Source organism: Pleurodeles waltl, unplaced genomic scaffold (genome assembly GCF_031143425.1).
Source record: "Pleurodeles waltl isolate 20211129_DDA unplaced genomic scaffold, aPleWal1.hap1.20221129 scaffold_39, whole genome shotgun sequence".
Classification (NCBI taxonomy): Eukaryota; Metazoa; Chordata; class Amphibia; order Caudata; family Salamandridae; genus Pleurodeles; species Pleurodeles waltl.
This window is the reverse complement of record NW_027150097.1, coordinates 2,915,001-2,942,500: the sequence shown is the minus strand read 5'-3', so window position 1 is coordinate 2,942,500 and position 27,500 is coordinate 2,915,001. Positions and strand designations below refer to the sequence as shown.

General features: G+C 43.2%; 14 non-coding genes across 14 annotated transcripts; all 14 read right to left on the bottom strand.

Moving 5' to 3' along the window:
* Window positions 1-1,383: 1,383 nt before the first annotated feature.
* On the bottom strand, window positions 1,384-1,456 carry TRNAT-UGU (transfer RNA threonine (anticodon UGU)). The gene has a single exon. It is a non-coding gene; the product is annotated as a tRNA-Thr (tRNA).
* Window positions 1,457-3,218: 1,762 nt separating this feature from the next.
* On the bottom strand, window positions 3,219-3,291 carry TRNAT-UGU (transfer RNA threonine (anticodon UGU)). Its single transcript has one exon. It is a non-coding gene; the product is annotated as a tRNA-Thr (tRNA).
* A 1,762-nt stretch (window positions 3,292-5,053) lies between these two features.
* On the bottom strand, window positions 5,054-5,126 carry TRNAT-UGU (transfer RNA threonine (anticodon UGU)). Its single transcript has one exon. It is a non-coding gene; the product is annotated as a tRNA-Thr (tRNA).
* Window positions 5,127-6,888: 1,762 nt separating this feature from the next.
* TRNAT-UGU (transfer RNA threonine (anticodon UGU)) lies at window positions 6,889-6,961 on the bottom strand. Its single transcript has one exon. It is a non-coding gene; the product is annotated as a tRNA-Thr (tRNA).
* Window positions 6,962-8,723: 1,762 nt separating this feature from the next.
* Window positions 8,724-8,796, bottom strand: TRNAT-UGU (transfer RNA threonine (anticodon UGU)). The gene has a single exon. It is a non-coding gene; the product is annotated as a tRNA-Thr (tRNA).
* Window positions 8,797-10,558: 1,762 nt separating this feature from the next.
* On the bottom strand, window positions 10,559-10,631 carry TRNAT-UGU (transfer RNA threonine (anticodon UGU)). The gene has a single exon. It is a non-coding gene; the product is annotated as a tRNA-Thr (tRNA).
* Window positions 10,632-12,393: 1,762 nt separating this feature from the next.
* TRNAT-UGU (transfer RNA threonine (anticodon UGU)) lies at window positions 12,394-12,466 on the bottom strand. The gene has a single exon. It is a non-coding gene; the product is annotated as a tRNA-Thr (tRNA).
* Window positions 12,467-14,227: 1,761 nt separating this feature from the next.
* TRNAT-UGU (transfer RNA threonine (anticodon UGU)) lies at window positions 14,228-14,300 on the bottom strand. The gene has a single exon. It is a non-coding gene; the product is annotated as a tRNA-Thr (tRNA).
* A 1,762-nt stretch (window positions 14,301-16,062) lies between these two features.
* On the bottom strand, window positions 16,063-16,135 carry TRNAT-UGU (transfer RNA threonine (anticodon UGU)). The gene has a single exon. It is a non-coding gene; the product is annotated as a tRNA-Thr (tRNA).
* A 1,762-nt stretch (window positions 16,136-17,897) lies between these two features.
* Window positions 17,898-17,970, bottom strand: TRNAT-UGU (transfer RNA threonine (anticodon UGU)). Its single transcript has one exon. It is a non-coding gene; the product is annotated as a tRNA-Thr (tRNA).
* Window positions 17,971-19,732: 1,762 nt separating this feature from the next.
* Window positions 19,733-19,805, bottom strand: TRNAT-UGU (transfer RNA threonine (anticodon UGU)). Its single transcript has one exon. It is a non-coding gene; the product is annotated as a tRNA-Thr (tRNA).
* A 1,762-nt stretch (window positions 19,806-21,567) lies between these two features.
* On the bottom strand, window positions 21,568-21,640 carry TRNAP-UGG (transfer RNA proline (anticodon UGG)). Its single transcript has one exon. It is a non-coding gene; the product is annotated as a tRNA-Pro (tRNA).
* Window positions 21,641-23,402: 1,762 nt separating this feature from the next.
* Window positions 23,403-23,475, bottom strand: TRNAT-UGU (transfer RNA threonine (anticodon UGU)). The gene has a single exon. It is a non-coding gene; the product is annotated as a tRNA-Thr (tRNA).
* A 3,566-nt stretch (window positions 23,476-27,041) lies between these two features.
* On the bottom strand, window positions 27,042-27,114 carry TRNAK-UUU (transfer RNA lysine (anticodon UUU)). The gene has a single exon. It is a non-coding gene; the product is annotated as a tRNA-Lys (tRNA).
* Window positions 27,115-27,500: the final 386 nt, after the last annotated feature.

The following is a 27,500-nucleotide window of genomic DNA, read 5'->3' as shown; positions in this document are numbered from 1 at the left end:
TATGCAAAGGTGCACTTCGGGCTGCCTTGAGTGCAAGGGTATCTGCCTTATGTTCAGGAGAGCTGATGTGCATAAAGGGATATCTTCCTCCAACTATCATAGGAGATTTTTTAGAGTCAAGCCTGCGCTAGAATGCGCTTGCGGATGCGTATTGCTTGCGAGACGCTGTTGTAGTTAGAAAAGGGCTAGGAGCCCCATCCATTTCACGTTGGTGTCTTTCATTGGTTCGTGGGCTTCCCTGTTAAAATCTGCTTGCTTTCATTAGTGGAAGGCATGCATACGTCATGCCTTTTCCGGTGGTTAGCCCTCCTTGAGCGCAGCGACCAAGTACTGAAAACATAGGAGGCTCGCTGTTTTCCATCTGGTTTGTGGACTACTTTTTCTCTTTTTTTCACAGCACGATCTCGTTTGACAGAAGTCGAGCTCATTGCATGACATCGACCCTGTTACATAATTAATTGAACTTTTGCCGGTTACATAGATAATTGCACTTTTGCCGATAGGTTTCAATATGAGTGAACTGTAGCAGCGCGATTGCGCTCATTATTTACATTTAATGAGTCAAGAAATGTCTGGTTGGGAGTTTACAACTGCTAATAGCTCTATCTCGGAGAAATGCCAGACCAGTTGTATTGCAAGTGCTTGTTTACTCCTTGTATCTGTTCTGCAAATTGCAGCACACCACATGCAAAGAGGCAGTAACATGGAGAAATAAAGACATCTGTTCTCCTTACACCAGCCTCGGGGAGGCGCACCATTGTGGCACAAAACCATGACTGTATGTTTTTGTAAACATTGGTTTACATCAAAATCCATGTGTGGATGTACAAGAAAACCATGTACCACCTGTGGAACACCTACCTGACGCAAAGTAAAGCATGGCAGAGCAAGGTGCTGTGTGCTGTTACTTTTTCTTAACATGTGCATGGCTTTGTAAATACCAAAAAACGAATTGTGTTAATGCTGCATCGAAAAAGTGATGCAACCCGATGAAAAATCTGTTTAAACATGGGCCTAAATGTACACTTAAATTCCGGACCCGAAAAAAAGAACAAGTTAAAATCTCACAGTGAAATCAGGATGATATTAAAAAAAATGACATGTGCATTGGAAAGGACGTGGCTGAAGGGGCACCAAAGCCAACGATCCAGTCTAGAATGATATTTTGGGATGTCACACTCTAAACATCCCCCATACTCACACAAATCAATTGTATGACCCTGTAGGAGTCTTGTGTTTGTCATTCCACTGACACTGTGTGTAATGCCCCCCATTCTTGCGTGCTTTGCCCTGTGTCGCCTTTGTTTTTCTATCTTGAAAAGAATATTTGTAGTGAGGCTCCCCAATGAACTAAAAAGTGTTGTTGAATCCAAAATGTTTGGGAAGCCCCAGTGAGATTTGAACTCACGACCCCTGGTTTACAAGACCAGTGCTCTAACCCCTGAGCTATGGAGCCAGGGGCTTGACACAATGCCGTGCTGGGGACTATATGAAGGAGCAGAACATAGCTGAGTTACAATGGAATCAGCAGGAGTGAGGATTGTGTGAGTCTGAGAAAGAAAAGGGGCATAGCTTCAAACCTGAATCTGGCATAGCTTTCCAAGGCTACTATTGCCAGTGATTGTGTATTTTAAAAAGGTAGTAAATTTGTATCCTTTCAAGGAGTACATCTATGGGTGCAGATTTGCTACTTTTTTGGTAAACTGATCACTAATTGGAATATTTAGAAAGAAGGGACGCAGTGCAGCACAGCGAGCAAAGTTCCTTTGTGCGTCACTCGAAGAGAGCAGAACTGAGACATATCTTCACAGGAATGGTGCAGTTCTGCTCTTTGTCTATGCAAAGGTTCACTTCGGGCTGCCTTGAGTGCAAGGGTATCTGCCTTATGTTCAGGAGAGCTGATGTGCATAAAGGGATATCTTCCTCCAACTATCATAGGAGATTTTTTAGAGTCAAGCCTGCGCTAGAATGCGCTTGAGCATGCGTATTGCTTGCGAGACGCTGTTGTAGTTAGAAAAGGGCTAGGAGCCCCGTCCATTTCAAGTTGGTGTCTTTCATTGGTTCGTGGGCTTCCCTGTTAAAATCTGCTTGCTTTCGTTAGTGGAAGGCATGCATACGTCATGCCTTTTCCGGTGGTTAGCCCTCCTTGAGTGCAGCGACCAAGTACTGAAAACAAAGGAGGCTCGCTGTTTTCCATCTGGTTTGTGGACTACTTGTTCTCTTTTTTTCACAGCACGATCTCGTTTGACAGAAGTCGAGCTCATTGCATGACATCGACCCTGTTACATAATTAATTGAACTTTTGCCGGTTACATAGATAATTGCACTTTTGCCGATAGGTTTCAATCTGAGTGAACTGTAGCAGCGCGATTGCGCTCATTATTTACATTTAATGTGTCAAGAAAAGTCTGGTTGGGAGTTTACAACTGCTAATAGCTCTATCTCGGAGAAATGCCAGACCAGTTGTATTGCAAGTGCTTGTTTACTCCTTGTATCTGTTCTGCAAATTGCAGCACACCACATGCAAAGAGGCAGTAACATGGAGAAATAAAGACATCTGTTCTCCTTACACGAGCCTCGGGGAGGCGCACCATTGTGGCACAAAACCATGACTGTATGTTTTTGTAAACATGGGTTTACATCAAAATCCATGTGTGGATGTACAAGAAAACCATGTACCACCTGTGGAACACCTACCTGACGCAAAGTAAAGCATGGCAGAGCAAGGTGCTGTGTGCTGTTACTTTTTCTTAACATGTGCATGGCTTTGTAAATACCAAAAAACGAATTGTGTTAATGCTGCATCGAAAAAGTGATGCAACCCGATGAAAAATCTGTTTAAACATGGGCCTAAATGTACACTTAAATTCCGGACCCGAAAAAAAGAACAAGTTAAAATCTCACAGTGAAATCAGGATGATATTAAAAAAATGACATGTGCATTGGAAAGGACGTGGCTGAAGGGGCACCAAAGCCAACGATCCAGTCTAGAATGATATTTTGGGATGTCACACTCTAAACATCCCCCATACTCACACAAGTCAATTGTATGACCCTGTAGGAGTCTTGTGTTTGTCATTCCACTGACACTGTGTGTAATGCCCCCCATTCTTGCGTGCTTTGCCCTGTGTCGCCTTTGTTTTTCTATCTTGAAAAGAATATTTGTAGTGAGGCTCCCCAATGAACTAAAAAGTGTTGTTAAATCCAAAATGTTTGTGAGGCCCCAGTGAGATTTGAACTCACGACCCCTGGTTTACAAGACCAGTGCTCTAACCCCTGAGCTATGGAGCCAGGGGCTTGACAGGATGCCGTGCTGGGGACTATATGAAGGAGCAGAGCATAGCTGAGTTACAATGGAATCAGCAGGAGTGAGGATTGTGTGAGTCTGAGAAAGAAAAGGGGCATAGCTTCAAACCTGAATCTGGCATAGCTTTCCAAGGCTACTATTGCCAGTGATTGTATATTTTAAAAAGGTAGTAAATTTGTATCCTTTCAAGGAGTACATCTATGGGTGCAGATTTGCTACTTTTTTGGTAAACTGATCACTAATTGGAATATTTAGAAAGAAGGGACGCAGTGCAGCACAGCGAGCAAAGTTCCTTTGTGCGTCACTCGAAGAGAGCAGAACTGAGACATATCTTCACAGGAATGGTGCAGTTCTGCTCTTTGTCTATGCAAAGGTGCACTTCGGGCTGCCTTGAGTGCAAGGGTATCTGCCTTATGTTCAGGAGAGCTGATGTGCATAAAGGGATATCTTCCTCCAACTATCATAGGAGATTTTTTAGAGTCAAGCCTGCGCTAGAATGCGCTTGAGCATGCGTATTTCATGCGAGACGCTGTTGTAGTTAGAAAAGGGCTAGGAGCCCCGTCCATTTCACGTTGGTGTCTTTCATTGGTTCGTGGGCTTCCCTGTTAAAATCTGCTTGCTTTCATTAGTGGAAGGCATGCATACGTCATGCCTTTTCCGGTGGTTAGCCCTCCTTGAGTGCAGCGACCAAGTACTGAAAACAAAGGAGGCTCGCTGTTTTCCATCTGGTTTGTGGACTACTTGTTCTCTTTTTTTCACAGCACGATCTTGTTTGACAGAAGTCGAGCTCATTGCATGACATCGACCCTGTCACATAATTAATTGAACTTTTGCCGGTTACATAGATAATTGCACTTTTGCCGATAGGTTTCAATCTGAGTGAACTGTAGCAGCGCGATTGCGCTCATTATTTACATTTAATGAGTCAAGAAAAGTCTGGTTGGGAGTTTACAACTGCTAATAGCTCTATCTCGGAGAAATGCCAGACCAGTTGTATTGCAAGTGCTTGTTTACTCTTTGTATCTGTTCTGCAAATTGCAGCACACCACATGCAAAGAGGCAGTAACATGGAGAAATAAAGACATCTGTTCTCCTTACACGAGCCTCGGGGAGGCGCACCATTGTGGCACAAAACCATGACTGTATGTTTTTGTAAACATGGGTTTACATCAAAATCCATGTGTGGGTGTACAAGAAAACCATGTACCACCTGTGGAACACCTACCTGACGCAAAGTAAAGCATGGCAGAGCAAGGTGCTGTGTGCTGTTACTTTTTCTTAACATGTGCATGGCTTTGTAAATACCAAAAAACGAATTGTGTTAATGCTGCATCGAAAAAGTGATGCAACCCGATGAAAAATCTGTTTAAACATGGGCCTAAATGTACACTTAAATTCCGGACCTGAAAAAAAGAACAAGTTAAAATCTTACAGTGAAATCAGGATGATATTAAAAAAATGACATGTGCATTGAAAAGGACGTGGCTGAAGGGGCACCAAAGCCAACGACCAAGTCAAGAATGATATTTTGGGATGTCACACTCTAAACATCCCCCATACTCACACAAGTCAATTGTATGACCCTGTAGGAGTCTTGTGTTTGTCATTCCACTGACACTGTGTGTAATGCCCCCCGTTCTTGTGTGCTTTGCCCTGTGTCGCCTTTGTTTTTCTATCTTGAAAAGAATATTTGTAGTGAGGCTCCCCAATGAACTAAAAAGTGTTGTTAAATCCAAAATGTTTGGGAGGCCCCAGTGAGATTTGAACTCACGACCCCTGGTTTACAAGACCAGTGCTCTAACCCCTGAGCTATGGAGCCAGGGGCTTGACAGGATGCCGTGCTGGGGACTATATGAAGGAGCAGAGCATAGCTGAGTTACAATGGAATCAGCAGGAGTGAGGATTGTGTGAGTCTGAGAAAGAAAAGGGGCATAGCTTCAAACCTGAATCTGGCATAGCTTTCCAAGGCTACTATTGCCAGTGATTGTATATTTTAAAAAGGTAGTAAATTTGTATCCTTTCAAGGAGTACATCTATGGGTGCAGATTTGCTACTTTTTTGGTAAACTGATCACTAATTGGAATATTTAGAAAGAAGGGACGCAGTGCAGCACAGCGAGCAAAGTTCCTTTGTGCGTCACTCGAAGAGAGCAGAACTGAGACATATCTTCACAGGAATGGTGCAGTTCTGCTCTTTGTCTATGCAAAGGTGCACTTCGGGCTGCCTTGAGTGCAAGGGTATCTGCCTTATGTTCAGGAGAGCTGATGTGCATAAAGGGATATCTTCCTCCAACTTTCATTGGAGATTTTTTAGAGTCAAGCCTGCGCTAGAATGCGCTTGAGCATGCGTATTTCTTGCGAGACGCTGTTGTAGTTAGAAAAGGGCTAGGAGCCCCGTCCATTTCACGTTGGTGTCTTTCATTGGTTCGTGGGCTTCCCTGTTAAAATCTGCTTGCTTTCGTTAGTGGAAGGCATGCATACGTCATGCCTTTTCCAGTGGTTAGCCCTCCTTGAGTGCAGCGACCAAGTACTGAAAACAAAGGAGGCTCGCTGTTTTCCATCTGGTTTGTGGACTACTTGTTCTCTTTTTTTCACAGCACGATCTCGTTTGACAGAAGTCGAGCTCATTGCATGACATCGACCCTGTCACATAATTAATTGAACTTATGCCGGTTACATAGATAATTGCACTTTTGCCGATAGGTTTCAATCTGAGTGAACTGTAGCAGCGCGATTGCGCTCATTATTTACATTTAATGAGTCAAGAAAAGTCTGGTTGGGAGTTTACAACTGCTAATAGCTCTATCTCGGAGAAATGCCAGACCAGTTGTATTGCAAGTGCTTGTTTACTCTTTGTATCTGTTCTGCAAATTGCAGCACACCACATGCAAAGAGGCAGTAACATGGAGAAATAAAGACATCTGTTCTCCTTACACGAGCCTCGGGGAGGCGCACCATTGTGGCACAAAACCATGACTGTATGTTTTTGTAAACATGGGTTTACATCAAAATCCATGTGTGGGTGTACAAGAAAACCATGTACCACCTGTGGAACACCTACCTGACGCAAAGTAAAGCATGGCAGAGCAAGGTGCTGTGTGCTGTTACTTTTTCTTAACATGTGCATGGCTTTGTAAATACCAAAAAACGAATTGTGTTAATGCTGCATCGAAAAAGTGATGCAACCCGATGAAAAATCTGTTTAAACATGGGCCTAAATGTACACTTAAATTCCGGACCTGAAAAAAAGAACAAGTTAAAATCTTACAGTGAAATCAGGATGATATTAAAAAAATGACATGTGCATTGAAAAGGACGTGGCTGAAGGGGCACCAAAGCCAACGACCAAGTCAAGAATGATATTTTGGGATGTCACACTCTAAACATCCCCCATACTCACACAAGTCAATTGTATGACCCTGTAGGAGTCTTGTGTTTGTCATTCCACTGACACTGTGTGTAATGCCCCCCGTTCTTGCGTGCTTTGCCCTGTGTCGCCTTTGTTTTTCTATCTTGAAAAGAATATTTGTAGTGAGGCTCCCCAATGAACTAAAAAGTGTTGTTAAATCCAAAATGTTTGTGAGGCCTCAGTGAGATTTAAACTCACGACCCCTGGTTTACAAGACCAGGGCTCTAACCCCTGAGCTATGGAGCCAGGAGCTTGTCAGGATGTCGTGCTGGGGACTATATGAAGGAGCAGAGCGTACCTGAGTTACAATGGAATCAGCAGGAGAGAGGATTGTGTGAGTCTGAGAAAGAAAATGGGCATAGCTTCAAACCTGAATCTGGCATAGCTTTCCAAGGTTACTATTGCCAGTGATTGTGTATTTTATAAAGGTATTAAATTTGTATCCTTTCAAGGAGTACATCTATGGGTGCAGATTTGCTACTTTTTTGGTAAACTGATCACTAATTGGAATATTTAGAAAGAAGGGACGCAGTGCAGCACAGCGAGCAAAGTTCCTTTGTGCGTCACTCGAAGAGAGCAGAACTGAGACATATCTTCACAGAAATGGTGCAGTTCTGCTCTTTGTCTATGCAAAGGTGCACTTCGGGCTGCCTTGAGTGCAAGGGTATCTGCCTTATGTTCAGGAGAGCTGATGTGCATAAAGGGATATCTTCCTCCAACTATCATAGGAGATTTTTTAGAGTCAAGCCTGCGCTAGAATGCGCTTGCGCATGCGTATTGCTTGCGAGACGCTGTTGTAGTTAGAAAAGGGCTAGGAGCCCCGTCCATTTCACGTTGGTGTCTTTCATTGGTTCGTGGGCTTCCCTGTTAAAATCTGCTTGCTTTCATTAGTGGAAGGCATGCATACGTCATGCCTTTTCCGGTGGTTAGCCCTCCTTGAGCGCAGCGACCAAGTACTGAAAACATAGGAGGCTCGCTGTTTTCCATCTGGTTTGTGGACTACTTTTTCTCTTTTTTTCACAGCACGATCTCGTTTGACAGAAGTCGAGCTCATTGCATGACATCGACCCTGTTACATAATTAATTGAACTTTTGCCGGTTACATAGATAATTGCACTTTTGCCGATAGGTTTCAATATGAGTGAACTGTAGCAGCGCGATTGCGCTCATTATTTACATTTAATGAGTCAAGAAAAGTCTGGTTGGGAGTTTACAACTGCTAATAGCTCTATCTCGGAGAAATGCCAGACCAGTTGTATTGCAAGTGCTTGTTTACTCCTTGTATCTGTTCTGCAAATTGCAGCACACCACATGCAAAGAGGCAGTAACATGGAGAAATAAAGACATCTGTTCTCCTTACACCAGCCTCGGGGAGGCGCACCATTGTGGCACAAAACCATGACTGTATGTTTTTGTAAACATGGGTTTACATCAAAATCCATGTGTGGATGTACAAGAAAACCATGTACCACCTGTGGAACACCTACCTGACGCAAAGTAAAGCATGGCAGAGCAAGGTGCTGTGTGCTGTTACTTTTTCTTAACATGTGCATGGCTTTGTAAATACCAAAAAACGAATTGTGTTAATGCTGCATCGAAAAAGTGATGCAACCCGATGAAAAATCTGTTTAAACATGCGCCTAAATGTACACTTAAATTCAGGACCCGAAAAAAAGAACAAGTTAAAATCTCACAGTGAAATCAGGATGATATTAAAAAAATGACATGTGCATTGGAAAGGACGTGGCTGAAGGGGCACCAAAGCCAACGATCCAGTCTAGAATGATATTTTGGGATGTCACACTCTAAACATCCCCCATACTCACACAAGTCAATTGTGTGACCCGGTAGGAGTCTTGTGTTTGTCATTCCACTGACACTGTGTGTAATGCCGCCCATTCTTGCGTGCTTTGCCTTGTGTCGCCTTTGTTTTTCTATCTTGAAAAGAATATTTGTAGTGAGGCTCCCCAATGAACTAAAAAGTGTTGTTAAATCCAAAATGTTTGTGAGGCCCCAGTGAGATTTGAACTCACGACCCCTGGTTTACAAGACCAGTCCTCTAACTCCTGAGCTATGGAGCCAGGAGCTTGTCAGGATGCCGTGCTGGGGACTATATGAAGGAGCAGAGCATACCTGAGTTACAATAGAATCAGCAGGAGAGAGGATTGTGTGAGTCTGAGAAAGAAAAGGGGCATAGCTTCAAACCTCAATCTGGCATAGCTTTCCAAGGCTATTATTGCCAGTGATTGTGTATTTTAAAAAGGTAGTAAATTTGTATCCTTTCAAGGAGTACATCTATGGGTGCAGATTTGCTACTTTTTTGGTAAACTGATCACTAATTGGAATATTTAGAAAGAAGGGACGCAGTGCAGCACAGCGAGCAAAGTTCCTTTGTGCGTCACTCGAAGAGAGCAGAACTCAGACATATCTTCACAGAAATGATGCAGTTCTGCTCTTTGTCTATGCAAAAGTGCACTTCGGGCTGCCTTGAGTGCAAGGGTATCTGCCTTATGTTCAGGAGAGCTGATGTGCATAAAGGGATATCTTCCTCCAACTATCCTAGGAGATTTTTTAGAGTCAAGCCTGCGCTAGGATGCGCTTGCGCATGCGTATTGCTTGCGAGACACTGTAGTAGTTAGAAAAGGGCTAGGAGCCCCGTCCATTTCACGTTGGTGTCTTTGATTGGTTTGTGGGCTTCCCTGTTAAAATCTGCTTGCTTTCGTTAGTGGAAGGCATGCATACGTCATGCCTTTTCCGGTGGTTAGCCCTCCTTGAGCGCAGCGACCAAGTACTGAAAACATAGGAGGCTCGCTGTTTTCCATCTGGTTTGTGGACTACTTTTTCTCTTTTTTTCACAGCACGATCTCGTTTGACAGAAGTCGAGCTCATTGCATGACATCGACCCTGTTACATAATTAATTGAAATTTTGCCGGTTACATAGATAATTGCACTTTTGCCGATAGGTTTCAATATGAGTGAACTGTAGCAGGGCGATTGCGCTCATTATTTACATTTAATGAGTCAAGAAAAGTCTGGTTGGGAGTTTACAACTGCTAATAGCTCTATCTCGGAGAAATGCCAGACCAGTTGTATTGCAAGTGCTTGTTTACTCTTTGTATCTGTTCTGCAAATTGCAGCACACCACATGCAAAGATTCAGTAACATGGAGAAATAAAGACATCTGTTCTCCTTACACGAGCCTCGGGGAGGCGCACCATTGTGGCACAAAACCATGACTGTATGTTTTTGTAAACATGGGTTTACATCAAAATCCATGTGTGGATGTACAAGAAAACCATGTACCACCTGTGGAACACCTACCTGACGCAAAGTAAAGCATGGCAGAGCAAGGTGCTGTGTGCTGTTACTTTTTCTTAACATGTGCATGGCTTTGTAAATACCAAAAAACGAATTGTGTTAATGCTGCATCAAAAAAGTGATGCAACCCGATGAAAAATCTGTTTAAACATGGGCCTAAATGTACACTTAAATTCCGGACCCGAAAAAAAGAACAAGTTAAAATCTCACAGTGAAATCAGGATGATATTAAAAAAATGACATGTGCATTGGAAAGGACGTAGCTGAAGGGGCACCAAAGCCAACGATCCAGTCTAGAATGATATTTTGGGATGTCACACTCTAAACATCCCCCATACTCACACAAGTCAATTGTATGACCCTGTAGGAGTCTTGTGTTTGTCATTCCACTGACACTGTGTGTAATGCCCTCCATTCTTGCGTGCTTTGACCTGTGTCGCCTTTGTTTTTCTATCTTGAAAAGAATATTTGTAGTGAGGCTCCCCAATGAACTAAAAAGTGTTGTTAAATCCAAAATGTTTGTGAGGCCCCAGTGAGATTTGATCTCACGACCCCTGGTTTACAAGACCAGTGCTCTAACCCCTGAGCTATGGAGCCAGGGGCTTGACAGGATGCCGTGCTGGGGACTATATGAAGGAGCAGAGCACAGCTGAGTTACAATGGAATCAGCAGGAGTGAGGATTGTGTGAGTCTGAGAAAGAAAAGGGGCATAGCTTCAAACCTGAATCTGGCATAGCTTTCCAAGGCTACTATTGCCAGTGATTGTATATTTTAAAAAGGTAGTAAATTTGTATCCTTTCAAGGAGTACATCTATGGGTGCAGATTTGCTACTTTTTTGGTAAACTGATCACTAATTGGAATATTTAGAAAGAAGGGACGCAGTGCAGCACAGCCAGCAAAGTTCCTTTGTGCGTCACTCGAAGAGAGCAGAACTGAGACATATCTTCACAGGAATGGTGCAGTTCTGCTCTTTGTCTATGCAAAGGTGCACTTCGGGCTGCCTTGAGTGCAAGGGTATCTGCCTTATGTTCAGGAGAGCTGATGTGCATAAAGGGATATCTTCCTCCAACTATCATAGGAGATTTTTTAGAGTCAAGCCTGCGCTAGAATGCGCTTGAGCATGCGTATTTCTTGCGAGACGCTGTTGTAGTTAGAAAAGGGCTAGGAGCCCCGTCCATTTCACGTTGGTGTCTTTCATTGGTTCGTGGGCTTCCCTGTTAAAATCTGCTTGCTTTCGTTAGTGGAAGGCATGCATACGTCATGCCTTTTCCAGTGGTTAGCCCTCCTTGAGTGCAGCGACCAAGTACTGAAAACATAGGAGGCTCGCTGTTTTCCATCTGGTTTGTGGACTACTTGTTCTCTTTTTTTCACAGTACGATCTTGTTTGACAGAAGTCGAGCTCATTGCATGACATCGACCCTGTCACATAATTAATTGAACTTTTGCCGGTTACATAGATAATTGCACTTTTGCCGATAGGTTTCAATCTGAGTGAACTGTAGCAGCGCGATTGCGCTCATTATTTACATTTAATGAGTCAAGAAAAGTCTGGTTGGGAGTTTACAACTGCTAATAGCTCTATCTCGGAGAAATGCCAGACCAGTTGTATTGCAAGTGCTTGTTTACTCTTTGTATCTGTTCTGCAAATTGCAGCACACCACATGCAAAGAGGCAGTAACATGGAGAAATAAAGACATCTGTTCTCCTTACACGAGCCTCGGGGAGGCGCACCATTGTGGCACAAAACCATGACTGTATGTTTTTGTAAACATGGGTTTACATCAAAATCCATTTGTGGGTGTACAAGAAAACCATGTACCACCTGTGGAACACCTACCTGACGCAAAGTAAAGCATGGCAGAGCAAGGTGCTGTGTGCTGTTACTTTTTCTTAACATGTGCATGGCTTTGTAAATACCAAAAAACGAATTGTGTTAATGCTGCATCGAAAAAGTGATGCAACCCGATGGAAAATCTGTTTAAACATGGGCCTAAATGTACACTTAAATTCCGGACCTGAAAAAAAGAACAAGTTAAAATCTTACAGTGAAATCAGGATGATATAAAAAAAATGACATGTGCATTGAAAAGGACGTGGCTGAAGGGGCACCAAAGCCAACGACCAAGTCAAGAATGATATTTTGGGATGTCACACTCTAAACATCCCCCATACTCACACAAGTCAATTGTATGACCCTGTAGGAGTCTTGTGTTTGTCATTCCACTGACACTGTGTGTAATGCCCCGCTTTCTTGCGTGCTTTGCCCTGTGTCGCCTTTGCTTTTCTATCTTGAAAAGAATATTTGTAGTGAGGCTCCCCAATGAACTAAAAAGTGTTGTTAAATCCAAAATGTTTGTGAGGCCCCAGTGAGATTTGAACTCACGACCCCTGGTTTACAAGACCAGTGCTCTAACCCCTGAGCTATGGAGCCAGAAACTTGTCAAGATGCCGTGCTGGGGACTATATGAAGGAGCAGAGCATACCTGAGTTAAAATGGAATCAGCAGGAGAGAGGATTGTGTGAGTCTGAGAAAGAAAAGGGGCATAGCTTCAAACCTGAATCTGGCATAGCTTTCCAAGGCTACTATTGCCAGTGATTGTGTATTTTAAAAAGGTAGTAAATTTGTATCCTTTCAAGGAGTACATCTATGGGTGCAGATTTGCTACTTTTTTGGTAAACTGATCACTAATTGGAATATTTAGAAAGAAGGGACGCAGTGCAGCACAGCGAGCAAAGTTCCTTTGTGCGTCACTCGAAGAGAGCAGAACTGAGACATATCTTCACAGAAATGGTGCAGTTCTGCTCTTTGTCTATGCAAAGGTGCACTTCGGGCTGCCTTGAGTGCAAGGGTATCTGCCTTATGTTCAGGAGAGCTGATGTGCATAAAGGGATATCTTCCTCCAACTATCCTAGGAGATTTTTTAGAGTCAAGCCTGCGCTAGGATGCGCTTGCGCATGCTTATTGCTTGCGAGACACTGTAGTAGTTAGAAAAGGGCTAGGAGCCCCGTCCATTTCACGTTGGTGTCTTTCATTGGTTCGTGGGCTTCCCTGTTAAAATCTGCTTGCTTTCGTTAGTGGAAGGCATGCATACGTCATGCCTTTTCCGGTGGTTAGCCCTCCTTGAGCGCAGCGACCAAGTACTGAAAACATAGGAGGCTCGCTGTTTTCCATCTGGTTTGTGGACTACTTTTTCTCTTTTTTTCACAGCACGATCTCGTTTGACAGAAGTCGAGCTCATTGCATGACATCGGCCCTGTTACATAATTAATTGAACTTTTGCCGGTTACATAGATAATTGCACTTTTGCCGATAGGTTTCAATATGAGTGAACTGTAGCAGGGCGATTGCGCTCATTATTTACATTTAATGAGTCAAGAAAAGTCTGGTTGGGAGTTTACAACTGCTAATAGCTCTATCTCGGAGAAATGCCAGACCAGTTGTATTGCAAGTGCTTGTTTACTCCTTGTATCTGTTCTGCAAATTGCAGCACACCACATGCAAAGAGGCAGTAACATGGAGAAATAAAGACATCTGTTCTCCTTACACCAGCCTCGGGGAGGCGCACCATTGTGGCACAAAACCATGACTGTATGTTTTTGTAAACATGGGTTTACATCAAAATCCATGTGTGGATGTACAAGAAAACCATGTACCACCTGTGGAACACCTACCTGACGCAAAGTAAAGCATGGCAGAGCAAGGTGCTGTGTGCTGTTACTTTTTCTTAACATGTGCATGGCTTTGTAAATACCAAAAAACGAATTGTGTTAATGCTGCATCGAAAAAGTGATGCAACCCGATGAAAAATCTGTTTAAACATGGGCCTAAATGTACACTTAAATTCCGGACCTGAAAAAAAGAACAAGTTAAAATCTCACAGTGAAATCAGGATGATATTTAAAAAATGACATGTGCATTGGAAAGGACGTGGCTGAAGGGGCACCAAAGCCAACGACCAAGTCAAGAATGATATTTTGGGATGTCACACTCTAAACATCCCCCATACTCACACAAGTCAATTGTATGACCCTGTAGGAGTCTTGTGTTTGTCATTCCACTGACACTGTGTGTAATGCCCCCGTTCTTGCGTGCTTTGCTCTGTGTCGCCTTTGTTTTTCTATCTTGAAAAGAATATTTGTAGTGAGGCTCCCCAATGAACTAAAAAGTGTTGTTAAATCCAAAATGTTTGTGAGGCCCCAGTGAGATTTGAACTCACGACCCCTGGTTTACAAGACCAGTGCTCTAACCCCTGAGCTATGGAGCCAGGAGCTTGTCAGGATGCCGTGCTGGGGACTATATGAAGGAGCAGAGCGTACCTGAGTTACAATGGAATCAGCAGGAGAGAGGATTGTGTGAGTCTGAGAAAGAAATGGGGCACAGCTTCAAACCTGAATCTGGCATAGCTTTCCAAGGCTACTATTGCCAGTGATTGTGTATTTTAAAAAGGTAGTAAATTTGTATCCTTTCAAGGAGTACATCTATGGGTGCAGATTTGCTACTTTTTTGGTAAACTGATCATTAATTGGAATATTTAGAAAGAAGGGACGCAGTGCAGCACAGCCAGCAAAGTTCCTTTGTGCGTCACTCGAAGAGAGCAGAACTGAGACATATCTTCACAGGAATGGTGCAGTTCTGCTCTTTGTCTATGCAAAGGTGCACTTCGGGCTGCCTTGAGTGCAAGGGTATCTGCCTTATGTTCAGGAGAGCTGATGTGCATAAAGGGATATCTTCCTCCAATTATCATAGGAGATTTTTTAGAGTCAATCCTGCGCTAGAATGCGCTTGTGCATGCGTATTGCTTGCGAGACGCTGTTGTATTTAGAAAAGGGCTAGGAGCCCCGTCCATTTCACGTTGGTGTCTTTCATTGGTTCGTGGGCTTCCCTGTTAAAATCTGCTTGCTTTCGTTAGTGGAAGGCATGCATACGTCATGCCTTTTCCGGTGGTTAGCCCTCCTTGAGCGCAGCGACCAAGTACTGAAAACATAGGAGGCTCGCTGTTTTCCATCTGGTTTGTGGACTACTTGTTCTCTTTTTTTCACAGCACGATCTCGTTTGACAGAAGTCGAGCTCATTGCATGACATCGACCCTGTTACATAATTAATTGAACTTTTGCCGGTTACATAGATAATTGCACTTTTGCCGATAGGTTTCAATATGAGTGAACTGTAGCAGCGCGATTGCGCTCATTATTTACATTTAATGAGTCAAGAAAAGTCTGGTTGGGAGTTTACAACTGCTAATAGCTCTATCTCGGAGAAATGCCAGACCAGTTGTATTGCAAGTGCTTGTTTACTCTTTGTATCTGTTCTGCAAATTGCAGCACACCACATGCAAAGATTCAGTAACATGGAGAAATAAAGACATCTGTTCTCCTTACACCAGCCTCGGGGAGGCGCACCATTGTGGCACAAAACCATGACTGTATGTTTTTGTAAACATGGGTTTACATCAAAATCCATGTGTGGATGTACAAGAAAACCATGTACCACCTGTGGAACACCTACCTGACGCAAAGTAAAGCATGGCAGAGCAAGGTGCTGTGTGCTGTTACTTTTTCTTAACATGTGCATGGCTTTGTAAATACCAAAAAACGAATTGTGTTAATGCTGCATCGAAAAAGTGATGCAACCCGATGAAAAATCTTTTTAAACATGGGCCTAAATGTACACTTAAATTCCGGACCCGTAAAAAAGAACAAGTTAAAATCTTACAGTGAAATCAGGATGATATTAAAAAAATGACATGTGCATTGAAAAGGACGTGGCTGAAGGGGCACCAAAGCCAACGACCAAGTCAAGAATGATATTTTGGGATGTCACACTCTAAACATCCCCCATACTCACACAAGTCAATTGTATGACCCTGTAGGAGTCTTGTGTTTGTCATTCCACTGACACTGTGTGTAATGCCCCCCGTTCTTGCGTGCTTTGCCCTGTGTCGCCTTTGTTTTTCTATCTTGAAAAGAATATTTGTAGTGAGGCTCCCCAATGAACTAAAAAGTGTTGTTAAATCCAAAATGTTTGTGAGGCCTCAGTGAGATTTAAACTCACGACCCCTGGTTTACAAGACCAGTGCTCTAACCCCTGAGCTATGGAGCCAGGAGCTTGTCAGGATGCCGTGCTGGGGACTATATGAAGGAGCAGAGCGTACCTGAGTTACAATGGAATCAGCAGGAGAGAGGATTGTGTGAGTCTGAGAAAGAAAAGGGGCATAGCTTCAAACCTGAATCTGGCATAGCTTTCCAAGGCTACTATTGCCAGTGATTGTGTATTTTGTAAAGGTAGTAAATTTGTATCCTTTCAAGGAGTACATCTATGGGTGCAGATTTGCTACTTTTTTGGTAAACTGATCACTAATTGGAATATTTAGAAAGAAGGGACGCAGTGCAGCACAGCCAGCAAAGTTCCTTTGTGCGTCACTCGAAGAGAGCAGAACTGAGACATATCTTCACAGAAATGGTGCAGTTCTGCTCTTTGTCTATGCAAAGGTGCACTTCGGGCTGCCTTGAGTGCAAGGGTATCTGCCTTATGTTCAGGAGAGCTGATGTGCATAAAGGGATATCTTCCTCCAACTATCCTAGGAGATTTTTTAGAGTCAAGCCTGCGCTAGAATGCGCTTGCGCATGCGTATTGCTTGCGAGACGCTGTAGTAGTTAGAAAAGGGCTAGGAGCCCCGTCCATTTCACGTTGGTGTCTTTCATTGGTTCGTGGGCTTCCCTGTTAAAATCTGCTTGCTTTCGTTAGTGGAAGGCATGCATACGTCATGCCTTTTCCGGTGGTTAGCCCTCCTTGAGCGCAGCGACCAAGTACTGAAAACATAGGAGGCTCGCTGTTTTCCATCTGGTTTGTGGACTACTTTTTCTCTTTTTTTCACAGCACGATCTCGTTTGACAGAAGTCGAGCTCATTGCATGACATCGACCCTGTTACATAATTAATTTAACTTTTGCTGGTTACATAGATAATTGCACTTTTGCCGATAGGTTTCAATATGAGTGAACTGTAGCAGCGCGATTGCGCTCATTATTTACATTTAATGAGTCAAGAAAAGTCTGGTTGGGAGTTTACAACTGCTAATAGCTCTATCTCTGAGAAATGCCAGACCAGTTGTATTGCAAGTGCTTGTTTACTCTTTGTATCTGTTCTGCAAATTGCACCACACCACATGCAAAGAGGCAGTAACATGGAGAAATAAAGACATCTGTTCTCCTTACACCAGCCTCGGGGAGGCGCACCATTGTGGCACAAAACCATGACTCTATGTTTTTCTAAACATGGGTTTACATCAAAATCCATGTGTGGGTGTACAAGAAAACCATGTACCACCTGTGGAACACCTACCTGACGCAAAGTAAAGCATGGCAGAGCAAGGTGCTGTGTGCTGTTACTTTTTCTTAACATGTGCATGGCTTTGTAAATACCAAAAAACGAATTGTGTTAATGCTGCATCGAAAAAGTGATGCAACCCGATGAAAAATCTGTTTAAACATGGGCCTAAATGTACACTTAAATTCCGGACCTGAAAAAAAGAACAAGTTAAAATCTCACAGTGAAATCAGGATGATATTAAAAAAATGACATGTGCATTGGAAAGGACGTGGCTGAAGGGGCACCAAAGCCAACGACCAAGTCAAGAATGATATTTTGGTATGTCACACTCTAAACATCCCCCATACTCACACAAGTCAATTGTATGACCCTGTAGGAGTCTTGTGTTTGTCATTCCACTGACACTGTGTGTAATGCCCCCCGTTCTTGCGTGCTTTGCCCTGTGTCGCCTTTGTTTTTCTATCTTGAAAATAATATTTGTAGTGAGGCTCCCCAATGAACTAAAAAGTCTTGTTAAATCCAAAATGTTTGTGAGGCCCCAGTGAGATTTGAACTCACGACCCCTGGTTTACAAGACCAGTGCTCTAACCCCTGAGCTATGGAGCCAGGAGCTTGTCAGGATGCCGTGCTGGGGACTATATGAAGGAGCAGAGCGTACCTGAGTTACAATGGAATCAGCAGGAGAGAGGATTGTGTGAGTCTGAGAAAGAAAAGGGGCATAGCTTCAAACCTGAATCTGGCATAGCTTTCCAAGGCTACTATTGCCAGTGATTGTGTATTTTAAAAAGGTAGTAAATTTGTATCCTTTCAAGGAGTACATCTATGGGTGCAGATTTGCTACTTTTTTGGTAAACTGATCATTAATTGGAATATTTAGACAGAAGGGACGCAGTGCAGCACAGCCAGCAAAGTTCCTTTGTGCGTCACTCATAGAGAGCAGAACTGAGACATATCTTCACAGAAATGGTGCAGTTCTGCTCTTTGTCTATGCAAAGGTGCACTTCGGGCTGCCTTGAGTGCAAGGGTATCTGCCTTATGTTCAGGAGAGCTGATGTGCATAAAGGGATATCTTCCTCCAACTATCATAGGAGATTTTTTAGAGTCAAGCCTGAGCTAGAATGCGCTTGCGCATGCGTATTGCTTGCGAGACGCTGTTGTAGTTAGAAAAGGGCTAGGAGCCCCGTCCATTTCACGTTGGTGTCTTTCATTGGTTCGTGGGCTTCCCTGTTAAAATCTGCTTGCTTTCATTAGTGGAAGGCATGCATACGTCATGCCGTTTCCGGTGGTTAGCCCTCCTTGAGCGCAGCGACCAAGTACTGAAAACATAGGAGGCTCGCTGTTTTCCATCTGGTTTGTGGACTACTTTTTCTCTTTTTTTCACAGCACGATCTCGTTTGGCAGAAGTCGAGCTCATTGCATGACATCGACCCTGTTACATAATTAATTGAACTTTTGCCGGTTACATAGATAATTGCACTTTTGCCGATAGGTTTCAATATGAGTGAACTGTAGCAGGGCGATTGCACTCATTATTTACATTTAATGAGTCAAGAAAAGTCTGGTTGGGAGTTTACAACTGCTAATAGCTCTATCTCGGAGAAATGCCAGACCAGTTGTATTGCAAGTGCTTGTTTACTCCTTGTATCTGTTCTGCAAATTGCAGCACACCACATGCAAAGAGGCAGTAACATGGAGAAATAAAGACATCTGTTCTCCTTACACCAGCCTCGGGGAGGCGCACCATTGTGGCACAAAACCATGACTGTATGTTTTTGTAAACATGGGTTTACATCAAAATCCATGTGTGGATGTACAAGAAAACCATGTACCACCTGTGGAACACCTACCTGACGCAAAGTAAAGCATGGCAGAGCAAGGTGCTGTGTGCTGTTACTTTTTCTTAAAATGTGCATGGCTTTGTAAATACCAAAAAACTAATTGTGTTAATGCTGCATCGAAAAAGTGATGCAACCCGATGAGAAATCTGTTTAAACATGGGCCTAAATGTACACTTAAATTCCGGACCCGAAAAAAAGAACAAGTTAAAATCTCACAGTGAAATCAGGATGATATTAAAAAAATGACATGTGCATTGGAAAGGACGTGGCTGAAGGGGCACCAAAGCCAACGACCAAGTCAAGAATGATATTTTGGGATGTCACACTCTAAACATCCCCCATACTCACACAAGTCAATTGTATGACCCTGTAGGAGTCTTGTGTTTGTCATTCCACTGACACTGTGTGTAATGCCCCCCGTTCTTGCGTGCTTTGCCCTGTGTCGCCTTTGTTTTTCTATCTTGAAAAGAATATTTGTAGTGAGGCTCCCCAATGAACTAAAAAGTGTTGTTAAATCCAAAATGTTTGTGAGGCTCCAGTGAGATTTGAACTCACGACCCCTGGTTTACAAGACCAGTGCTCTAACCCCTGAGCTATGGAGCCAGGAGCTTGTCAGGATGCCGTGCTGGGGACTATATGAAGGAGCAGAGCGTACCTGAGTTACAATGGAATCAGCAGGAGAGAGGATTGTGTGAGTCTGAGAAAGAAAAGGGGCATAGCTTCAAACCTGAATCTGGCATAGCTTTCCAAGGCTACTATTGCCAGTGATTGTGTATTTTAAAAAGGTAGTAAATTTGTATCCTTTCAAGGAGTACATCTATGGGTGCAGATTTGCTACTTTTTTGGTAAACTGATCATTAATTGGAATATTTAGAAAGAAGGGACGCAGTGCAGCACAGCCAGCAAAGTTCCTTTGTGCCTCACTTGTAGAGAGCAGAACTGAGACATATCTTCACAGAAATGGTGCAGTTCTGCTCTTTGTCTATGCAAAGGTGCACTTCGGGCTGCCTTGAGTGCAAGGGTATCTGCCTTATGTTCAGGAGAGCTGATGTGCATAAAGGGATATCTTCCTCCAACTATCATAGGAGATTTTTTAGAGTCAAGCCTGCGCTAGAATGCGCTTGCGCATGCGTATTGCTTGCGAGACGCTGTTGTAGTTAGAAAAGGGCTAGGAGCCCCGTCCATTTCACGTTGGTGTCTTTCATTGGTTCGTGGGCTTCCCTGTTAAAATCTGCTTGCTTTTGTTAGTGGAAGGCATGCATACGTCATGCCTTTTCCGGTGGTTAGCCCTCCTTGAGCGCAGCGACCAAGTACTGAAAACATAGGAGGCTCGCTGTTTTCCATCTGGTTTGTGGACTACTTTTTCTCTTTTTTTCACAGCACGATCTCGTTTGACAGAAGTCGAGCTCATTGCATGACATCGACCCTGTTACATAATTAATTGAACTTTTGCCGGTTACATAGATAATTGCACTTTTGCCAATAGGTTTCAATATGAGTGAACTGTAGCAGCGCGATTGCGCTCATTATTTACATTTAATGAGTCAAGAAAAGTCTGGTTGGGAGTTTACAACTGCTAATAGCTCTATCTCTGAGAAATGCCAGACCAGTTGTATTGCAAGTGCTTGTTTACTCTTTGTATCTGTTCTGCAAATTGCAGCACACCACATGCAAAGAGGCAGTAACATGGAGAAATAAAGACATCTGTTCTCCTTACACCAGCCTCGGGGAGGCGCACCATTGTGGCACAAAACCATGACTCTATGTTTTTGTAAACATGGGTTTACATCAAAATCCATGTGTGGGTGTACAAATAAACCATGTACCACCTGTGGAACACCTACCTGACGCAAAGTAAAGCATGGCAGAGCAAGGTGCTGTGTGCTGTTACTTTTTCTTAACATGTGCATGGCTTTGTAAATACCAAAAAACGAATTGTGTTAATGCTGCATAGAAAAAGTGATGCAACCCGATGAAAAATCTGTTTAAACATGGGCCTAAATGTACACTTAAATTCCGGACCTGAAAAAAAGAACAAGTTAAAATCTCACAGTGAAATCAGGATGATATTAAAAAAATGACATGTGCATTGGAAAGGACGTGGCTGAAGGGGCATCAAAGCCAACGACCAAGTCAAGAATGATATTTTGGGATGTCACACTCTAAACATCCCCCATACTCACACAAGTCAATTGTATGACCCTGTAGGAGTCTTGTGTTTGTCATTCCACTGACACTGTGTGTAATGCCCCCCGTTCTTGCGTGCTTTGCCCTGTGTCGCCTTTGTTTTTCTATCTTGAAAAGAATATTTGTAGTGAGGCTCCCCAATGAACTAAAAAGTGTTGTTAAATCCAAAATGTTTGTGAGGCCCCAGTGAGATTTGAATTCACGACCCCTGGTTTCCAAGACCAGTGCTCTTACCCCTGAGCTATGGAGCCAGGAGCTTGTCAGGATGCCGTGCTGGGGACTATATGAAGGAGCAGAGCGTACCTGAGTTACAATGGAATCAGCAGGAGAGAGGATTGTGTGAGTCTGAGAAAGAAAAGGGGCATAGCTTCAAACCTGAATCTGGCATAGCTTTCCAAGGCTACTATTGCCAGTGATTGTGTATTTTAAAAAGGTAGTAAATTTGTATCCTTTCAAGGAGTACATCTATGGGTGCAGATTTGCTACTTTTTTGGTAAACTGATCATTAATTGGAATATTTAGAAAGAAGGGACGCAGTGCAGCACAGCCAGCAAAGTTCCTTTGTGCGTCACTCATAGAGAGCAGAACTGAGACATATCTTCACAGAAATGGTGCAGTTCTGCTCTTTGTCTATGCAAAGGTGCACTTCGGGCTGCCTTGAGTGCAAGGGTATCTGCCTTATGTTCAGGAGAGCTGATGTGCATAAAGGGATATCTTCCTCCAACTATCATAGGAGATTTTTTAGAGTCAAGCCTGCGCTAGAATGCACTTGCGCATGCGTATTGCTTGCGAGACGCTGTTGTAGTTAGAAAAGGGCTAGGAGCCCCGTCCATTTCACGTTGGTGTCTTTCATTGGTTCGTGAGCTTCCCTGTTAAAATCTTCTTGCTTTCATTAGTGGAAGGCATGCATACGTCATGCCTTTTCCGGTGGTTAGCCCTCCTTGAGCGCAGCGACCAAGTACTGAAAACATAGGAGGCTCGCTGTTTTCCATCTGGTTTGTGGACTACTTTTTCTCTTTTTTTCACAGCACGATCTCGTTTGACAGAAGTCGAGCTCATTGCATGACATCGACCCTGTTACATAATTAATTGAACTTTTGCTGGTTACATAGATAATTGCACTTTTGCCAATAGGTTTCAATATGAGTGAACTGTAGCAGCGCGATTGCGCTCATTATTTACATTTAATGAGTCAAGAAAAGTCTGGTTGGGAGTTTACAACTGCTAATAGCTCTATCTCGGAGAAATGCAAGACCAGTTGTATTGCAAGTGCTTGTTTACTCTTTGTATCTGTTCTGCAAATTGCAGCACACCACATGCAAAGAGGCAGTAACATGGAGAAATAAAGACATCTGTTCTCCTTACACCAGCCTCGGGGAGGCGCACCATTGTGGCACAAAAATATGACTGTATGTTTTTGTAAACATGGGTTTACATCAAAATCCATGTGTGGATGTACAAGAAAACCATGTACCACCTGTGGAACACATACCTGACGCAAAGTAAAGCATGGCAGAGCAAGGTGCTGTGTGCTGTTACTTTTTCTTAACATGAGCATGGCTTTGTAAATACCAAAAAACGAATAGTGTTAATGCTGCATCGAAAAAGTGATGCAACCCGATGAAAAATCTGTTTAAACATGGGCCTAAATGTACACTTAAATTCCCGACCCGAAAAAAAGAACAAGTTAAAATCTCACAGTGAAATCAGGATGATATTAAAAAAATGACATGTGCATTGGAAAGGACGTGGCTGAAGGGGCACCAAAGCCAACGACCAAGTCAAGAATGATATTTTGGGATGTCACACTCTAAACATCCCCCATACTCACACAAGTCAATTGTATGACCCTGTAGGAGTCTTGTGTTTGTCATTCCACTGACACTGTGTGCAATGCCCCCCGTTCTTGCGTGCTTTGCCCTGTGTCGCCTTTGTTTTTCTATCTTGAAAAGAATATTTGTAGTGAGGCTCCCCAATGAACTAAAAAGTGTTGTTGAATCCAAAATGTTTGTGAGGCCCCAGTGAGATTTGAACTCACGACCCCTGGTTTACAAGACAAGTGCTCTAAGCCCTGAGCTATGGAGCCAGGAGCTTGTCAAGATTCCGTGCTGTGGACTATATGAAGGAGCAGAGCATACCTGAGTTACAATGGAATCAGCAGGAGAGAGGATTGTGTGAGTCTGAGAAAGAAAAGGGGCATAGCTTCAAACCTGAATCTGGTTTAGCTTTCCAAGGCTACTATTGCCAGTGATTGTGCATTTTAAAAAGGTAGTAAATTTGTATCCTTTCAAGGAGTACATCTATGGGTGCAGATTTGCTACTTTTTTGGTAAACTGATCACTAATTGGAATATTTAGAAAGAAGGGACGCAGTGCAGCACAGCGACCAAAGTTCCTTTGTGCGTCACTCGAAGAGAGCAGAACTGAGACATATCTTCACAGAAATGGTGCAGTTCTGCTCTTTGTCTATGCAAAGGTGCACTTCGGGCTGCCTTGAGTGCATGGGTATCTGCCTTATGTTCAGAGAGCTGATGTGCATAAAGGGATATCTTCCTCCAACTATCATAGGAGATTTTTTAGAGTCAAGCATGCGCTAGAATGCGCTTGCGCATGCGTTTTGCTTGCGAGACGCTGTTGTAGTTAGAAAAGGGCTAGGAGCCCCGTCCATTTCACGTTGGTGTCTTTCATTGGTTCGTGGGCTTCCCTGTTAAAATCTGCTTGCTTTCGTTAGTGGAAGGCATGCATACGTCATGCCTTTTCCGGTGGTTAGCCCTCCTTGAGCGCAACGACCAAGTACTGAAAACATAGGAGGCTCGCTGTTTTCCATCTGATTTGTGGAATACTTTTCCCTTTTTTTCACAGCACGATCTCGTTTGACAGAAGTCGAGCTCATTGCATGACATCGACCCTGTTACAAAATTAATTGAACTTTTGCCGGTTACATAGATAATTGCACTTTTGCCGATAGGTTTCAATATGAGTGAACTGTAGCAGCGCGATTGCGCTCATTATTTATATTTAATGAGTCAAGAAAAGTCTGTTTGGGAGTTTACAACTGCTTATAGCTCTATCTCGGAGAAATGCCAGACCAGTTGTATTGCAAGTGCCTGTTTACTCTTTGTATCTGTTCTGCAAATTGCAGCACACCACATGCAAAGAGGCAGTAACATGGAGAAATAAAGACATCTGTTCTCCTTACACCAGCCTCGGGGAGGCGCACCATTGTGGCACAAAACCATGACTGTATGTTTTTGTAAATATGGGTTTACATCAAAATCCATGTGTGGGTGTACAAGAAAACCATGTACCACCTGTGGAACACCTACCTGACGCAAAGTAAAGCATGGCAGAGCAAGTTGCTGTGTGCTGTTACTTTTTCTTAACATGTGCATGGCTTTGTAAATACCAATAAACGAATTGTGTTAATGCTGCATCGAAAAAGTGATGCAACCCGATGAAAAATCTGTTTAAACATGGGCCTAAATGTACACTTAAATTCCGGACCCGAAAAAAAGAACAAGTTAAAATCTCACAGTGAAATCAGGATGATATTTAAAAAATGACATGTGCATTGGAAAGGACGTGGCTGAAGGGGCACCAAAGCCAATGACCAAGTCAAGAATGATATTTTGGGATGTCACACTCTAAACATCCCCCATACTCACACAAGTCAATTGTATGACCCTGTAGGAGTCTTGTGTTTGTCATTCCACTGACACTGTGTGTAATGCCCCCCGTTCTTGCGTGCTTTGCCCTGTGTCGCCTTTGTTTTTCTATCTTGAAAAGAATATTTGTAGTGAGGCTCCCCAATGAACTAAAAAGTGTTGTTAAATCCAAAATGTTTGTGAGGTCCCAGAGAGATTTGAACTCACGACCCCTGAGCTATGGAGCCAGGAGCTTGTCAGGATGCCGTGCTGGGGACTATATGAAGGAGCAGAGCGTACCTGAGTTACAATGGAATCAGCAGGAGAGAGGATTGTGTGAGTCTGAGAAAGAAAAGGGGCATAGCTTCAAACCTGAATCTGGCATAGCTTTCCAAGGCTACTATTGCCAGTGATTGTGCATTTTAAAAAGGTAGTAAATTTGTATCCTTTCAAGGAGTACATCTATGGGTGCAGATTTGCTACTTTTTTGGTAAACTGATCACTAATTGGAATATTTAGAAAGAAGGGACGCAGTGCAGCACAGCGACCAAAGTTCCTTTGTGCGTCACTCGAAGAGAGCAGAACTGAGACATATCTTCACAGAAATGGTGCAGTTCTGCTCTTTGTCTATGCAAAGGTGCACTTCGGGCTGCCTTGAGTGCAAGGGTATCTGCCTTATGTTCAGGAGAGCTGATGTGCATAAAGGGATATCTTCCTCCAACTATCATAGGAGATTTTTTAGAGTCAAGCCTGCGCTAGAATGCGCTTGCGCATGCGTATTGCTTGCGAGACGCTGTTGTAGTTAGAAAAGGGCTAGGAGCCCCGTCCATTTCACGTTGGTGTCTTTCATTGGTTCGTGGGCTTCCCTGTTAAAATCTGCTTGCTTTCGTTAGTGGAAGGCATGCATACGTCATGCCTTTTCCGGTGGTTAGCCCTCCTTGAGCGCAGCGACCAAGAACTGAAAACATAGGAGGCTCGCTGTTTTCCATCTGGTTTGTGGACTACTTTTTCTCTTTTTTTCACAGCACGATCTCGTTTGACAGAAGTCGAGCTCATTGCATGACATCGACCCTGTTACATAATTAATTGAACTTTTGCCGGTTACATAGATAATTGCACTTTTGCCGATAGGTTTCAATATGAGTGAACTGTAGCAGCGCGATTGCGCTCATTATTTACATTTAATGAGTCAAGAAAAGTCTGGTTGGGAGTTTACAACTGCTAATAGCTCTATCTCTGAGAAATGCCAGACCAGTTGTATTGCAAGTGCTTGTTTACTCTTTGTATCTGTTCTGCAAATTGCAGCACACCACATGCAAAGAGGCAGTAACATGGAGAAATAAAGACATCTGTTCTCCTTACACCAGCCTCGGGGAGGCGCACCATTGTGGCACAAAACCATGACTGTATGTTTTTGTAAACATGGGTTTACATCAAAATCCATGTGTGGGTGTACAAGAAAACCATGTACCACCTGTGGAACACCTACCTGACGCAAAGTAAAGCATGGCAGAGCAAGGTGCTGTGTGCTGTTACTTTTTCTTAACATGTGCATGGCTTTGTAAATACCAAAAAACGAATTGTGTTAATGCTGCATCGAAAAAGTGATGCAACCCGATGAAAAATCTGTTTAAACATGGGCCTAAATGTACACTTAAATTCCGGACCTGAAAAAAAGAACAAGTTAAAATCTCACAGTGAAATCAGGATGATATTAAAAAAATGACATGTGCATTGGAAAGGACGTGGCTGAAGGGGCACCAAAGCCAACGACCAAGTCAAGAATGATATTTTGGTATGTCACACTCTAAACATCCCCCATACTCACACAAGTCAATTGTATGACCCTGTAGGAGTCTTGTGTTTGTCAGTCCACTGACACTGTGTGTAATGCCCCCGTTCTTGCGTGCTTTGCCCTGTGTCGCCTTTGTTTTTCTATCTTGAAAATAATATTTGTAGTGAGGCTCCCCAGTGAACTAAAAAGTGTTGTTAAATCCAAAATGTTTGTGAGGCCCCAGTGAGATTTGAACTCACGACCCCTGGTTTAAAAGACCAGTGCTCTAACCCCTGAGCTATGGAGCCAGGAGTTTGTCAGGATGCCGTGCTGGGGACTATATGAAGGAGCAGAGCGTACCTGAGTTACAATGGAATCAGCAGGAGAGAGGATTGTGTGAGTCTGAGAAAGAAAAGGGGCATAGCTTCAAACCTGAATCTGGCATAGCTTTCCAAGGCTACTATTGCCAGTGATTGTGTATTTTAAAAAGGTAGTAAATTTGTATCCTTTCAAGGAGTACATCTATGGGTGCAGATTTGCTACTTTTTTGGTAAACTGATCATTAATTGGAATATTTAGACAGAAGGGACGCAGTGCAGCACAGCCAGCAAAGTTCCTTTGTGCGTCACTCATAGAGAGCAGAACTGAGACATATCTTCACAGAAATGGTGCAGTTCTGCTCTTTGTCTATGCA